The sequence below is a fragment of the Natator depressus genome, chromosome 2 (assembly GCF_965152275.1).
Source record: "Natator depressus isolate rNatDep1 chromosome 2, rNatDep2.hap1, whole genome shotgun sequence".
Lineage (NCBI taxonomy): Eukaryota > Metazoa > Chordata > Testudines > Cheloniidae > Natator > Natator depressus.
Genome location: NC_134235.1, coordinates 138,097,502 through 138,114,190, shown reverse-complemented (window position 1 = coordinate 138,114,190; position 16,689 = coordinate 138,097,502). Strand labels below are relative to the sequence as shown.

Here is a 16,689-nt window from a genome sequence, read left to right as displayed (position 1 = left end):
CCTTTCTATACAATTTAACTGAAAAATTCCTGCAATATTTACTGGTCAATGTACAAAAATTTAAACTTTTAACTGAATGAATCTTTTTAATTCCAGCCAACCACACTACAGCTTGCAAATGAATTATTTCTTTTCACACACTGGTTACCGCTTATAAGATTTTCATCAGTGCTGGCAACCCAAAATCAGTTTGGCCCTATTCCTAAATCCAGAGTCAGTTTAGAAAACTCTATGAGCCGGAAATGTGCTGCATGTGCTTTTATTGTTCAACACTATGCAGTAATGTCATTACCTAATTACAGAAGGGATAGCATTGTAACATCATCAAATCTGAGACACGACTTTTTAAAAAAAAAATTGTGCCTATAAAGTTAATACAAGACTAAGTCTGCTGTTTAAAATAAAATATAGAATGTGGGGAAGCCTCAACCACTTTTTGGTATTTTTCTTATATTAATTTAATTCAATTAGTTAACCTATGCTATGCTATATTTCCTATATTTCCATAACATACTAGACGCTGCTTTTGCTCTAGATGCAGATTCCTTCCTTGCAGACTTGTACCATACATGTTGCCTTTTAAAGAGACTTATAAGACAGTGAAAGGAGTTGATTTAAATTGTATTTCCTTTATTCATTTTCCTCAGCACCAAGGCTCACCTACTCCATCCTTCCCCACAACCCAGCTCACCAGAATAAGGTTAATAACTTTATAAATTTTAGATACTATACATAATCAATATTTGATGCTAACATTTCTTTGTTCTTCAGAAAGATGAACTTTTTAGAACACAAAATGAAACCATCAAAAACAATAGTTATCTCCATTTCAATTCACTTTTGGAGGTTGCTTTGTGCTTCAGCTGCTGGACTGAGACTGACTTCTCCTTCCCTTTAAACTGACTTGTCTATCCTTCCCCAACCAATGTCAGTTACCAGAAAGGGGTCATGCCAGCAGTGTAGCCAAAAACAAAAAGGGTCAACAGATCAGCCAATATTATTACAATTACCATTATTTAGTGAACTGGGGAAATTGTGGAAAAAATATTTGTGAATATTCATTGGAATTTGAAAGTGAAATTAAATTTGTATTTGTAATTAGCACTGGGTAAATAATGAAACAAATGTTCATCAATATCTCATTTAAGTTTTGGAAGTTTTTATAAAAATTAGTGACTGTATTTTTCAATGAATATGTTCATGAATTATTTTATAGATTAATAGATTTTAAGGCCAGAAGGGACCATTACGATCACCTAGCACAGGCCATAGAACCCTCACCCAGTAATTTCTGCTTCAAGCCTGAATTTCTGTTTGAGCTATAAAACATCTTTGTCCCTCTCCAGTTATTATAATTTTACACACATTTCTAAAGCATGTACCACCCTAATAAGTTCCACATCTTAATATTAATTAAGTAATATAATTATCCATCTAACCCCATACCCCAAAACTGAAAGTTTTATCCTTGGGATGCATTCAGTTTCCATTTGCTAGAAACCTTCAAATCTGAGGAAATTAGTTGGTGTTCCTCAATTTAGATCACAATATATTGTATATAACACGAGGGGCCTTACTGTTTAAGCCTTGATCCTACACAAATATGTGCACATGCTTAACTTTATGCATTGATTAGTTCCATTGGGGAATCACTCTTCTTCATACAGAGACCCATATTCATTTATGAAAATGGACATGTATGTGCAAACAAGAGCATTCACTGTTTATTAATCATTTTTTATAAATTGTGCTGAGGTTTCAAAAGTTTTAGCTAGGAAATAAGAGAGCAGAAACAATACAATATGACTTAGATGACCGATCACATAATCAAAATGAACTATTCACAAACATTCCGTGAGGGACGGAGGGGAAGGACAAAGGATTAGTTGGGAAGAAGAGGGTGATATACATATTTCTCAACTGTCCAGAGAAATATGAGTCTTCAGGCTCATATTTCATTTTCTAAAAAGTAAGTCTCCAGCTACTATAGTGTTTATGAAAACCTTCAAATTGTCTGCCTGTGTTTGCAGAGAGCCTGAAACAAAAACTCGGAGGGGTGAACTGCCCTATTCATTTCAAATGGTGATAACTCAGATGCCAATTATAATACTTTCAACTTCAACATTATTAACTCTTGCACTGCTCATCAAAACTTATAGGAATGACAGGCGGGGGTGCCATTGGGGGTGGGAAAGGAGCTTGGAGAGGGGCCAAGCCCCCCTGCTCCCGACAAAGTTGCTAAAATTTTGTCCCCTGGCTGATAATGCTGCAGCAGCCTCAGAGGCAGCGCAGTGCCTAGCCGGCAAGTCTCCCCTGCCACCCATAGAGAATGGCAATGTGGAGGAGTTCGGGCTGCTATTGAAAACAGCTGATGGGGATGGCATTGCCTCTCTGGGATTCCCCACGTTGCCTGTGGAAGAAGGGGGATGCCAAGGACTCAGAGTGACGCTGGGGCACCATGGGAGAGGGGGGTGCTGGGGTGCTGGCTCTGGGGCTCTGTGGGGGAGGGGGTACCAGGAATCTGGCTCTAGGGGTGCCATAGAGGGGTGCCAAGGAGCTGGGTCTGGGTGCACCGTGGGGAAGGTGGTGCCGAGGAGCTGGCTCTGGGGCACCATGGGAGAGGGGGGTGTGGAGGTGCTGGCTCTATGGGGGAGGGGGTGCCAGGAATCTGGCTCTAGGGGCGCCATGCGGGGGTGCTGTGGAGCTGGTTTGGGCTGTACTGTGGGGGAGGAGGGTGCAGAGGAGCTGGCTCTGGGTGCGCCGTGGGGAGGATGGTGCCGAGGAGCTGGCTCTGAGGCACCATGGGAGAGGGGGGTGCTGAGGTGCTGGCTCTGGGCCTCTGTGCGGGGGAAGGAGTGCCAGGAATCTGGCTCTAGGGGTGCCATAGGGGGGTGCCAAGGAGCTGGTTCTGGGTGCACCGTGGGGAGGAGGGTGCTGAGGAGCTGGTTCTGGGTGTTCCGTGGGGAGGAGGGTGCTGAGGACCTGGCTCTGGGGGTGATGGTTAGGGGAGGGAGCAGTGGTGGCCTGGGGAAGAGCATTGCTACTACCAGGTCTTTTTTACTGCATAGTCTGCACAGGTCCCACCCAGGAGCCCAAACTCTGCCACCATCTCCTAGTAATGCCTGAGGTGTCTCAGGGCAGGGCTGGGCTGGCTCAGTCCCAGGCATCTGGCCCAAGTGAAGGACCCAGCCCAGCTGCCAGGGGGTGTTAGCAAGGAGTGTGGGGGGGGAGGGTGGTGCAGAAAAGCACCAAGTCTGCCCAGCCATTCAACTTCATGGTTTAAGATCAGATCTGGTAAAGCCCATCCCCTGCCCCCACTGAATCCTCCAACTCTAACCCCTGGCCCCTCCCCCTGCTGGGGTGTGCACCCCAAATCTCCTCCTTCCGCCAGGTTCTCCTCCCCCAAAACCTCTTGATCCCACTCCACATCCTCAGCTACCAGTCCCTAAACGCCACCTCCTGCCCCACCCTGGGGCCTCCACACCAGCCCCCAATTTTTGTCACACCCCCACCCCACAGGACAGAAGACCTCCATCCAAACACCCCTAATCTTGTAACAGCCTCCACTCTACCCCACTGCTCACCCAGTCCCACACAGAAATAGCTCATGGCCACAATCTTGCAAACATAACTCAGTACCCACTCCTCCCCTTCTGCCTCCTCAAAGAATTACTATTTTAGTGAGCTCACAAAGCTGATACTATTTGGTAAAATTTCAGGAAACATTCGGTAATTTTTTTAGACTTCTCCCCCTCTTGATTAACACCCCAAGTGGTGCCCCTGCCAACAGGGCAAGTGAGGCAGAGGGGCGGGGTGTGGAAGACATGTACATGAAGAAAGACAGGCTTTACAATAACACCCATGGAGTTGCATGGGTGGTAGGAGGATATCGTTGGTGTCATTTTCATAAAGGTGGAGGGAAGAGGACTCAGCTTTCAATTGTTTGGGGGACACTTAAGGTGACCACCTTTTCAAAATGCAAAAACAGGACACATGCAGGTGCCCTCTCCCCTGCCCACCGCTCCGTGGCCCTGCCCCTTCTCCTCCTCTTACCCCTGAGGGCCCACCCCTGGCCAAGCCAGAAGCTGCAACTGGGTAGTGGTCAGAGCCACTCAGGAAGCCCAGGCAGCTGTGGGGAGCCCCAGACCCTCCACCTGCCCTGGGCAGGGTGCTCAAGAGCAGCCCCCGGCCTGTAGGAGGGACTCCCCACAGTGGTCCAGGCTCTCTGGGTGGCTCTTACTAATGCCCAGCTCCAGCTTCTGGCCAGGGGCGGGGCTTCAGGGGGAAGAGAAGGAGAAGGGGGGCCAGACTAAGGCCCACTTTAGCCCCCCAAAGAGGAAGAGGCTGGTGTCACTCCTGAGCCTTGGGCAGGCATGGAGCGGCACTGCAGGGAATCCAGAACAAATGCTGTCCCAGAGTCGGTCAGCCCGGGACTGGGACTTGAAATATATATTTGGGGACTGTCCTGTCTAATTTAGGGTGGGTGGTCACCTTAGGGACACTGCGGTAGGGTGAAATCAATTTGTGTAAATTATCTAGCAATACTAACAAATACATTTGTAGAAATTAGAAACAGTTCACAAACGAATCACAACAATGGGCTAAATTAATCAGATAATTTACTTTCAAAGGATAATTTAATCAGCTCTCTGTGAGGTCATGGGATTCTCATATTTCCAGGTATTGTATAAAATACAATATCCCATTTCTACACAACAAGCTAGAAACTTGTTTTAACTGTCTGAAGGGACAGTTGTGATATATAACCTCTACCACTTGACCTAAAGGAAGAAACTTATCAGCAGTCAGCTATAAAAAAACCCTTATGTGTCTACCATGCAAACAGCCTATATAACAGGCAACATGCTCACACATGCGTTTAGTGCACAATCATGCTCCTGCTAAAGTCATTCTAAAAACCTCCCATATCAAGACTGGAAGACAAAGAAACAGTAGACACAAATCAACTGTCAAATCAGAGTAAGTTTTTAATTGCCTGTAGCTTAATAACAATTAGATTACTTTTCTTCAAACTCTAATGTACAATCTCCTTTGCCTTCATATGAAATTTGGAAATTTTCAAGATGAAGAATTTTCCAAGCCAAAGTTATAAATAGAAAAGCAAAGATGGGACTTTATAAAGGAAGCTAGTTGCAACCTTAACTGTAGACAGGTTGCTGCCTCTCCATAATTTTGAGCAAAGAAAGTTCATCTGTATCCAATATTATCAGACATACAGATGAACATAATCTGTTGAGAAAGAGTCAATATGGTTTTAGTAAAGGGAAATCATGCCTCACCAATCTACTAGAATTCTTTGGGGAGGGGGGTCAACAAGTATGTGGACAAAGGTGATCCAGTGGATATAGTGTATTAGATTTTCAGAAAGCCTTTGACAAGGTCCCTCACCAAAGGCTCTTAAGCAGAGTAAACTGTCAGAGGATAAGAGGGAAGGTGCTCTCATGGATTGGTAACTGGTTAAAAGATAGGACACAAAGGGTAGGTAAAAATGGTTAGTTTTCAGAATGGAGAGAGGCAAACAGTGGTGTCCCGCAGTGGTGTCTGTTCTGGGACCAGTCCTATTCAACATATTCATAAATGATCTGGAAAAAGGGGTAAACAGTGAAGTGGCAAAATTTGCAGATGATACAAAATTACTCAAGATAGTTAAGACCCAGGCAGACTGCAAAGAGCTACAAAAGGATCTCTCAAAACTGGGTGACTGGGAAACAAAATGTCAGACGAAATTCAATGTTAATAAATGCAAAGTAATGCACATTGGAAACCATAATCCCAACTATACATATAAAATGATGGGGTCTCAATTAGCTGTTACCACTCAAGAAAGAGATCTTGGAGTCATTGTGGATAGTTCTCTGAAAACATCCACTCAATGTGCAGTGCCAGTCAAAAAAGCAAACAGAATGCTGGGAATAATTAAGAAAGAGATAGATAATAGAACAGAAAATCTGTGGTACGCCCACATCTTGAATACTGCATGCAGATGTGGTTGCCCCATCTCAAAAAAGATATATTGGAGTTGGAAAAGGTTCAGAAAAGGGCAACAATAATGATTAGGGGGTATGGAATGGCTTCCATATGAGGAGAGATTAATAAGACTGGGACTTTTCAGCTTGGAAAAAAGACTCATAGACGCATAGATATTAAGGTCAGAAGGAACCACTATGATCGTCTAGTCTGATCTCCTGCACAATGCAGGCCACAGAATCTCACCCACCCACTCCTGCAATAAACCTCTCACATATGTCTGAGCTATTGAAGTCCTCAAATCATGGTTTAAAGACTTCAAGGTGCAGAGAATCCTTCAGCAAGTGACGCATGCCCCAAGACGACTAAGGGGGGATATGATTGAGGTCAATAAAATCAAGACTGGTGTAGAGAAAGTAGATAAGGAAGTGTTGTTTACTACCTCTCATAACACAAGATCTAGGGGGTTACCAAATGAAATTAATAGGCTGCAGTTTTAAAAGAAATAAAAGGAAGTATTTCTTCACACAACGCACAGTCAACCTGTGGAACTCCTTGCCAGAGGATGTTGTGAAGGCCAAGACCATAACGGGGTTCAATAAAGAACTAGATAAATTCATGGAGGATAGGTCTATCAATGGCTATTAGCCAGGATGGGCAGGAATGATTTCCCTAGCCTCTGTTTGCCAGAAGCTGGGAATGAGTGACAGGGGATGGATCACTTGATGACTACCTGTTCTGTTCATTCCCTCTGGGGCACCTGGCACTGGCCACTGTCGGAAGACAGGTTTCAGAGTGGTAGCCATGTTAGTCTATCAGCAAAAACAACAAGGAATTCTTGTGGCACCTTAGAGACTAACAAATTTATTTGGGCATAAGCTCTAGCCCACAAAAGCTTATGCCCAAATAAATTTGTCAGTCACTAAGGTGCCACAAGGACTTCTTGTTGTTTTTGTCAGAAGACAGGATATTGGTCTAGATGGACCTTTGGTCTGACCCAGTAAGGCCGTTCTTATGTTCTTATCCATCCAGAGATTTTTATAAATTCAAAGTTAAAAAACAGTCAAACCCCCACAAAAACCCATCACTCCAAACTTAAAGGCTTGATATCTCTTCTCTTCCAGTTATTGACCACATTTATCCTGCAGCTGATAAAAACACAAAATGGGGAAAGCATGAGACCCAGACTGTACAGGTTGGTGTTCACAGAATTAAAAGCACTTCTAAACCTCAGAACAAGAAGTGTGGGCCCGTGCCAAGGAGAAAAACAATGAGACCAATAAACCAGAAAACATGGTGAATCTATTAGGAAATCCAGGCAAAACTGCATGGATTCTGGCCTAGTTCTGTGAGGGCTTAACTCCTTCATGCAAACCTATGGGTTTACTGCACATTGGCAGTGTGGCTCTGGCCCTGGCATCTACTCATAATCCCTCTTTCAAAAGAGGCTGTAAACTGCACTCTGCAGATGGGAGCAGATCGTCCAGTGGCTGCTTCCCAGCTCCTTGGTCTTCCCACCTAAGAACATACCTATAACTAAACTCTAAATCCCATGGATCTTGAGTGGAAGGCATTTCCCAGTGTCAGGAGGCAGAAAACAGCCTTCTTCATTTACAATCTTCTTCATTCATCCTCATAATTCTTCCAGAACAATCCACATCATGATTTCAGTTACTCAGAACATATAAACTAGAAAACTAAAGAACTGTCAAAGGAAACCGTTAGTTTATTGACTGTGTAGAACAATGCAACTGCCATTTCACCCTGTAGAATACTGACCACAACCTTCAACCATTATATTTTTCTTCATCCACTTGTTATTATTAACCTCTTTTCTAGAAATGTACCCCCTAAATCAGGAGCATCCAAATTTTGTCAACCCAAAAGTCATATGGACAACTTCCCATGAGCCACCTTTCTTTATCCTCCGCGCTTGGGATTTTAAAAAGTGCTCATCACTGGCCTATTGAAGTATATGAGTGACTTCAACAAGAACAGCGTTATGCCAACACTGAGTGCTTTTGAAAATGGCAACACAAATATACATGATTTTTATTGAAAAATAAATGTATACAACTTTAATATTCACTTATATTATATTATCCTGTGTAGAATTCACCAGCAATAGAAAATATCAAATATTTCAGAGTCATTAGTGTGGGCCAGAAGTCTGGGTCTCTAACATATTAGAAAAATTTAATTCCACACTGTATCTCCTTACCCAAGGCTGTTTACATAGGCCTTACAGTCAAGTACAATATGCTAATAAATAATAATGTATTTGATTGGGGGTGAACCTGGTTCTAATTCGAGACCAAGTTCCAGCTTAGCTCTCACTCTCCATTTAGTGAGAATTTGACAGAATTTGTTTTGTAAACACACTTTTTAAACTGTGTTTTTTTTAAACACGGGTTACAATATGACCCTGTCTCTTCTGGCTGATCAAAACATTTTAGAACCCCGTTCACTTCAAATTAGGTAAAGCCTCAGAAAGGGCCTTAGATATAATGAAAGGGAGGGCAGCAATTTTAGCACTCTTTAGATCACAATTTGTGTACCAATTCAAACAAAAGCTGACGTAACGACAATATGCAATAGTTACCTATTTAACACACTGTAAAGATTTCAAACACTGTAAACCAGGGATCGGCAACCTTTGGCACATGGCCCACCAGGGTAAGCCCCCTGGCGGGCCAGGCCCATTTGTTTACCTGCCGCGTCTGCAGGTTTGGCCAATCGCGGCTCCCAATGGCCGCAGTTTGTCGCTCCCGGCCAATAGGGGCTGCAGAAAGCAGCGCAGGTCGAGGGATGTTCCAGCTGCTGCTTCCCGCAGCCTCCATTGGCCTGGAGCGGCAAACTGCGGCCAGTGGGAGCTGCGATCAGCCAAACCTGTGGATGCGGCAGGTAAACAAACTGGCCCGGCCCACCAGGGGGCTTACCTTGGCAGGCCGCGTGCCAAAGGTTGCTGATCCCTGCTGTAAACTATATTCTGAGGACACAGCTACTTCATGAATGCCTTTCAAGTGATTTATTCACTACACTTATTTTATTACTTTATTTAATAACTATGCAAACCGTGATAGTTCTTCTTCCAACTGTTAATGGAATTCTAAATCCTTAGGTTCCTGTATACATTGTTTGTAAATTAGTGATTTTAGAAATAGGAAGTGGGAAACAGCAATATGTAAAGGACTTGTCTCTATTCTGTTTTACAAAAGTTGTGTAGTAGTTAATAGATAGTTTGAAAATGGGAGTGCATCTCATACTTTGCAGCAAAATTGAAACTTTATGAGATAAATCATTTTCATATTTTTTCCTTCAAAACTATTTAAGTTAATTTACATTGTGATTAGAAAGAGTTTGGATTGTACTCTTCAGCAACCACACACCACACAACAAAAACACTAACCCAGGAACCTATCTTTGCAACAAAGCCCAATGCCAACTCTGTCCACATATTTATTCAAGTGACACCATCATAGGACCTAATTAGATTAGCCACGCCATCAGGGGCTCGTTCACCTGCACATCTACCAATGTGATTTATGCCATCATGTGCCACCAATGCCCCTCTGCCAGGTACGTTGGCCAAACCAGACAGTCTCTATGCAAAAGAATAAATGGACACAAATCTGACATCAGGAATCATAACACTCAAAAACTGGTAGGAGAACACTTCAACCTCTCTAGCCTCTCAGTAAAAGATTTAACGGTGGCAATTTTGCAACAGAAAAGCTTCAAAAACAGACTCCAGTGAGACACTGCTGAGCTTGAATTAATATGCAAACTAGATACCATTAACTTGGGTTTGAATAGAGACTGGGAGTGGCTGGGTCATTACACATATTGAATCTATGTCCTCATGTTAAGTATCCTCACACATCTTCAACTGTCTAAATGGGCTATCTTGATTATCACTACACAAGTTTTTTTCTCCTGCTGATAATAGCTCATCTTAATTAATTAGCCTCTTACAGTTTGTATGGCAACTTCCACCTTCTCTGTATGTGTATATATATATCTTCTTACTATATGTTCCATTCTATGCATCCGATGAAGTGGGCCGTAGCCCACGAAAGCTTATGCTCTAATAAATTTGTTAGTCTCTAAGGTGCCACAAGTACTCCTGTTCCTTAAAACAAGAACTTGTTTTCCAAGAGTTTTCAGTGCTTTCCCAACAGAAGGTTAATTCCATTCCCAACATTTTACCACTACACATAACTTCTTCTTTGAAGTTCCTTGGCTTTCTAATACATTGTGGAATGCAAGGGTAGATTTCTTAGCACTAGAACTCTTTAGATAACCAAGATTAATTGTGTAAATACAACTATCTACTATATTAGAGTATTCAATTTCTTTTCCTTATACTGCAATTGACTGTTTTTTATAAATGGTAAAGCTCCCTAGATGTTAGATGATGGGTGGCAATACAAATTAGAAAATAAATATTACAATAAAGCCTATACTGGAAGAAAAATTTGAATTTTTTTCAAATGTTGAACAACAACAAAAAGAGGTGCTCTATCAAAACTGCAGACTGCTAGCAACAAAGTCTTAAAGATTTCAAACCTGCATTCCAATTACGTTTATAGTTGTTATTTCTGCCAAATGCAATAGTTAGCCTCTACCTGGCTAATTCCCCCATAAAAACAAATGGATGCGTTTACTTAGCAAGCTGCATTTCTTAAAAGGCTGTGTCTTATTTTCTGCGTAAGACCCAACTTTACCTGCATAGTACAGTTCAAGCTGCAAGATTCATAAGATTTCTGGAGGGATTCAAAATAGCAGACTGCCACCTGTCTTTTGCAGGTTATTTATGCAATGCTGCAGGCTAGAAATTAAAACTAGCCTACCATGAACAGCTGACAAAAGGTGTATGTCACAGAGGGCTCAGTCTGAAATATGTTTGGATATGGTTGATAAAACACTCATTCTTTTAAGTCAGTTATAGTTTACAAAGACAAATTAGAAAGATAAAATGTGTATGTACTGTATTTTACAACTTGGTTTCAAGAAGGAATGTGAAGTATAAGCCAGAGAAGGAGAAGAGGGAGAAAGGGACTGATTAAGCCAAATTAGACAATAATTTGGTGAAACAGCACTGACAGAGACTCAAATTACATATTTCTACAAATATTTTATGGAAAAAATATAAGAACTTCCTCAGTGATTCTTATTTTTAATTATCATACCAATTTATCTCAGTAACTATGGCAACAGTTTCAGAAAAAATGGTCAAAATATAACAATTGAGATGATATATCATAATTTTACAGTTCATATGTTATAATCAAGCTTCTTTTAAAAAATAGTAATAATATTATATTATACTACATTATATCATATTATACTATATAATAAATATGTACATATTTGGTACACTGAAACTCTTATCACAAAGTATTGAATAGTAGATATTGCTTCAGTCTAATTCATGTGATTGTAGACCACACACATATACTATGAGTGTAAATTAATGATACTCAGACTTCAGTGGTTCAGGAGCCAAATTAACGATCAACATTACCGAAAAGAGCCACAATAGTGTGAATTCAGTGTTTCATTTACTATAGTACTATATATTCATATTTAAACAGTATGACGGGAAATGTGTATTTGTGTGTGTGTGTATACATATAGATAAAAAAAATTCTCACAACAAAATGACTGACCAAGTATAATTATTTTATCAATTTCAACTGATTAATAACATAGAAAAAACATCCTAGTTGGTTAATAACTTAGATTGGTTAATAATTAAATCACACAGTGTTTTCATATCATGTGATGCAAAGAGCCACACATTAAAGAACCACTTGCGGCTCGCGAGCCTCATTCTGACTATCACTGGTGTAATTCATCCAGTGCAAATCAGCATAGCTCCTCTGATGTTAGCTTTAAACATCACCATCAATGGAACTGTTCTCCCAGGTTTAAAACTGACCATGTATGTAGTATGAGGGACAATCTTCATTCATTGAAATATTTTGCTTTCCACAATCAACTCTCTGTACAACTTTTTATGAGTGATGTACCCAAATACTTGGATGCTAATATCTAAACTGTATTGTTAAATTTATTCACCTAAATTTGGGTTATTGCTGACTATGTACTATATGTACCTTATGACTTTTAAAACAAACTTTGTATTTGTGGATAATCTAAGCACTATACCCATATGTACAAAAAGAAAAGGAGTACTTGTGGCACCTTAGAGACTAACCAATTTATTTGAGCATAAGCTTTCGTGAGCTACAGCTCACTTCATCGGATGCATACTGTGGAAAATACAGAAGATGTTTATTTTTATACACACAAATCATGAAAAAATGGGTGTTTATAACGACAAAAGGTTTTCTCTCCCCCCACCCCACTCTCCAGCTGGTAATAGCTTATGTAAAGTGATCAAGCTGTTACCAGCAGGAGAGTAGGGTGGGGGGAGAGAAAACCTTCTAGTTCTGAACTATCTCTTGAACAGAAAAGTAAACTGCCACCTGTAAGAGCAAAATCTTTGCTCTCTGTGGGAGTTTACGCAGCTATTCACCACTAACATGAGAAATGAGGTGATGCCATTAGAAAAAGTAATAAAAATATATTATCATCACCTACCCTAAAGAACACAGAAATTTGTCAAAAACTTTCATTTTACCCATGCAAGGACTGAGGAATACTCCAGCTGCTAGAGTTAAAATTGAAGTCCCATTTCCCTTATAAATCATGGTGCTTTTAACTAGGCTGAAAATTTTTGCTTCAGGCTGGAGTCTGGCATACAAGAACTCAGTCCAAGAATGTTTAGTGTTTGCTTTCCTTTACAAAATGTTGTTTATTTTAAAAAAATCTGTTCAACTATTTTTAACTATGTAAGTGTGCTCCTACAATCCTAAAAATAGCTACTGCTGCTTTTTTTCAGTTGTAATCTTTCAGGCTCCATACTCCATGCTGCCTTTGAATATTTATCTATCCATCCATCCATCCATCCCTGAGCTGTTTACTGAATGAGCGTGAACATTGCTTTTTTTTCAATGAAAAATGTCATAAGGATTTTTAATATGTGAACTTGGTGTGCATGCTTGGCATCCGGATTAATATGAGAAACCATAACGGCTACCATCTCTCAGGGTAATAATCCATGCAAGAAGGATTTACACAACAGACCATGATGTTCAGTGTATTATGGACCATTAACTCAAAATGTACTCTTTAAAAGGTGTCAAAATACAGGTTTATACAACAGACTACTGTCATTTATCAAATTAAATAATAGATGCAGTACAAGTATATTAAAATTCATATACAGCAGCAACTAGTATTATTTGTAAATATCCAAGTATAAATTTGTAGAATATCCATTTGTAAAATATCCAATAACTTTCCATGCTAGCTTCCCTTGCCCTCCACCCATTTCTTTTTGACTGTCATAAAAAGAAGATATACAATACATTGAAATAACAATAAAGAGGTGACAAAAAAATCCCCGGACATTTTTCTATATGTATATATATTCTATTCCAACCTGAGGCAGATGAAGGTGTTTACTTCAGGATCATTTACCTTAATCAGTTAAATTATAACTAAAATGTAAAATGCAGCAGAAGGTTGGGGTGGGACGTTTTGAATGTACTTGGAGAGGTTGAGGAGGGAAATACGATTAGCTTCTATCAGTTTTAAAGACATGGAGTTTTGCTGTTTGTTTTCATTGTCTTGGCTAAAGAGAAAATGAGTACTTGTGGCACCTTAGAGACTAACAAATTTATTTCATTATGCTCAAATAAATTGGTTAGTCTCTAAGGTGCCACAAGTACTCCTTTTCTTTTTGCGGATACAAACTAACACGGCTGCTACTCTGAAACTTGGCTAAAGAGTTAACTCCTGTTTTGTAACAGCATCTCTTGTTTCTCTCCCTCTTAGGTATCTGTGCTAGATACTAAACAAGGTAGGTTCTGCTTAATGGGAACCAGTTGCGAGTTTTGCCCTCTGTCCCCCGTGATGATGACCCCAGACTGCTCGCTGATTTCTCTAAAAAGTGGCTGGAGCATCCAGCCACCTCGAGCGGAGCCCTCCAGCGCCCCCTACCGGTACCAGACCACTATGGCAAAGAGTAAAGTCAGGCTCCCCACTCCAGAAACAAAATCACCAACACAACCTGGAGCCCGTAAAGCAAAGAGCAAAGGTGCACAGCCATAGGAAACACATTGGCAGGAGCTGCATCACACCTCAGCAAAGAGCCCTGTTTGCACTGGAACAGAGTATGTGCTCAGAACATGGATCTATGGGGGAGGGGGAAATCCGGAGCGTTACTGGGCATTGATGCAACATCCACCGACAGTTTTTCTGCCACTCTCCCCCTACTAGCCCTCTCTGGAGATCCTACAGCCCCCCTTTCCTCTGATCAGCACACGGTGCTCCCTTCACCCTAAATGCTGGATCGAGACTCACAACGAACAAAAATACAACAGGAAGGGGGGTGGGATAGAGGTTCCCTGGGTTTAGGTGTTGAGCAAATTGCAGGTGCACCCTGTGACCCAATCATCCCCCCAAATAAGGAACTCCCATCCCTTCCTAGCCCCCAGGACAGCTGCAGCCTATACCACAGTAAAAACATCACATCCCTTTAAAAACAGCCCCTCACTGTGCTTGGTCACTTAGTCAAACCAAGTTTGATACACAGTTGCTGTGCAATCAAGTCTGTCCCCACAGCCCCTTCTCTGGCTCTTCAAATGGCAGAAGCTGGTGTCCTGCAGAGGGGAGAACAACTCGAGAGAATTGGGGTGGCTGGGTAAGGGGGCTGGGGAGGTGACTTTTATCTTTAACGATGTTTAAGTTGCCAGCCCACCACAGTGATGTTCAGATCCCGCACGGGGGAGGGAAGCCAAGTCACAGAAATGTTTAGTGCTCATCTCTCCCATCTCCCCCACCCCAGCACATAGTATAACTGTGGGCCACCAAGAAGTTGCAACTGGTTGAGCAGCTTTCAATGTTTACTCACCGCAGCAGAGAATTCATACCCTGAGGCTGCTTCTCGGAATCGGCTCGGATCAGAGCGAGCCGACAGACCCCAAACTAAAGCACAACAAATCCCAGCACGCAGCAGAGGCAGAGTGAGGAGCGGCTCCGCAGGTGATGCGCCAGCCCGGCCCCCTAGCGCTTCAGGGCTCAGGGGGGCTCCAGGTCCGTCTGGGCGCCCCCGGAAGGGGATGGCAAGAGCCAGAGGCACACAGCTGGGTCAGGCAGGGGAGAGGCGGCCCTCCGCCGGGCAGTCCCTGGGAGGAGGGGGGTGAATACGCAGGGGGAAGCTGCCTATAAATCCAGAGCCGGGGGGGCAGCATGTAAAGCGAGAAGAGGAATCCCCGAGGAGGCGCCTGGTGATCCCGCAGGAGGAGAAGGAGACCCGGACACCGGCCGCTGCTCTCCCCTCGCTCGGCGGCGGCGGCAGCAGCAGCCGCGATGCCTGTGTCCCGGGCTTCCCGGCGGCTTGGCAGCCCGCGGGCGGGCGGGGAGCTGTGCGAGAGCGCCCCGGCCACGGGGAGTCCGCGCGGGCGGGCGGGCGGGCAGGCGGAGAGCCGTGTGCCTGTGCCAGCGTCTCTCGCCGACTCCCCCTGCAGGCCTGGCTGGGAGCGGGGCTCCACTCTGCGCGGAGCCTCCCCCCGCGTGCACACGCCGCTTCTCGGGGCCAGGCAGGGGGTGAAACCAGAGCCCCGGCCGCCCGCTTCTCCCCCGCCCCCGAGGCCCCCGGGCGGCGCACTCCCCTCCCTGCCCCAGCCCGTCCCGTGCCCGCCGCGCGCAGCCCGCCCCGCAGACACTGCCCCCCTGCAGGCGGCGGTAGAGCGCGCTCCCCTCGCTCTGCCCTTCCCCCCGCCTTCCCCAAAGCCCGCGTGTGACAGGTCGCTCACCTCCCCGAGCCCGAGCTGGGCCTCCGCCCCCTTGTGGGCAGCGGCGGGCTGCTGAAAGGCTATTTTTAGGCCTCGGGCTAGTGCACTATAAAGGTCCCAGGGAGAGTGAGTGGGACAGTGAGACGTGGCACTGACTCTCCTGCGGGATAGACTCGCAAGCATCCTACTGCTCAGGTACGTGTGCGCTAGCGGAGTCTGCACGCTTGTTACGGTTTCGGTGCATGCCCTTTTTGTTACATGTATAAGACTAGTGCGCCCTGGTGTTTTTCTCTCACTCCGCATATTTTCTTGTTTTAACGTAAGGCCATCGAAGTTCACTCATCGCTTTTCCAGAAGCGTTGGCATGTTTCTATAAACCACAGTGCAAAGTAAACCACTTCTACCGTCTGCAAGACTGCCTCGGTTTAAAAGTGTAAAATGTGATTAAAGTTTCATATATAAAACAAAAGCATGGAACGGATCCAGCGAACAAGAGCCCTACAATATTAGACTCAATTAAAACAACTGTAATCAAAAGCTGCTTGCAATCCAAAATGGTAGGAATTCAAATCGCCTGAAACTCCGCAAGTTGAAACACCACTTTGGCTTACTTATATAAGAAACTCGCTCACGGGAAAGATTAATGAATATGAAAGTTCATGTTGATCAGAAATAATGTAAGTTCCCAAGCTTCAGCATTTTTACTGGCTGCTTATTGATATGAAACCCAATATAAAGATAAAAATGTTAAGGGCCAAACTCTGATTGCAGTTACATCTCTATAACCTGGACAGTTTCCTTTAACTACATTGAGGTTTGATTTAAGAGGCAT

At 43.2% G+C, this 16,689-nt stretch overlaps 1 protein-coding gene across 1 annotated transcript in view; it reads right to left on the bottom strand.

Moving 5' to 3' along the window:
* SEMA5A (semaphorin 5A) overlaps positions 1-15,249 on the bottom strand; it is a 606,804-nt gene extending 591,555 nt beyond the window's left edge. The window contains exon 1 of the mRNA XM_074945055.1: positions 14,975-15,249. The gene's annotated coding sequence lies outside the window, so the exon portion shown is untranslated. The remainder of the gene's footprint in view (positions 1-14,974) is intronic.
* Positions 15,250-16,689: the final 1,440 nt, after the last annotated feature.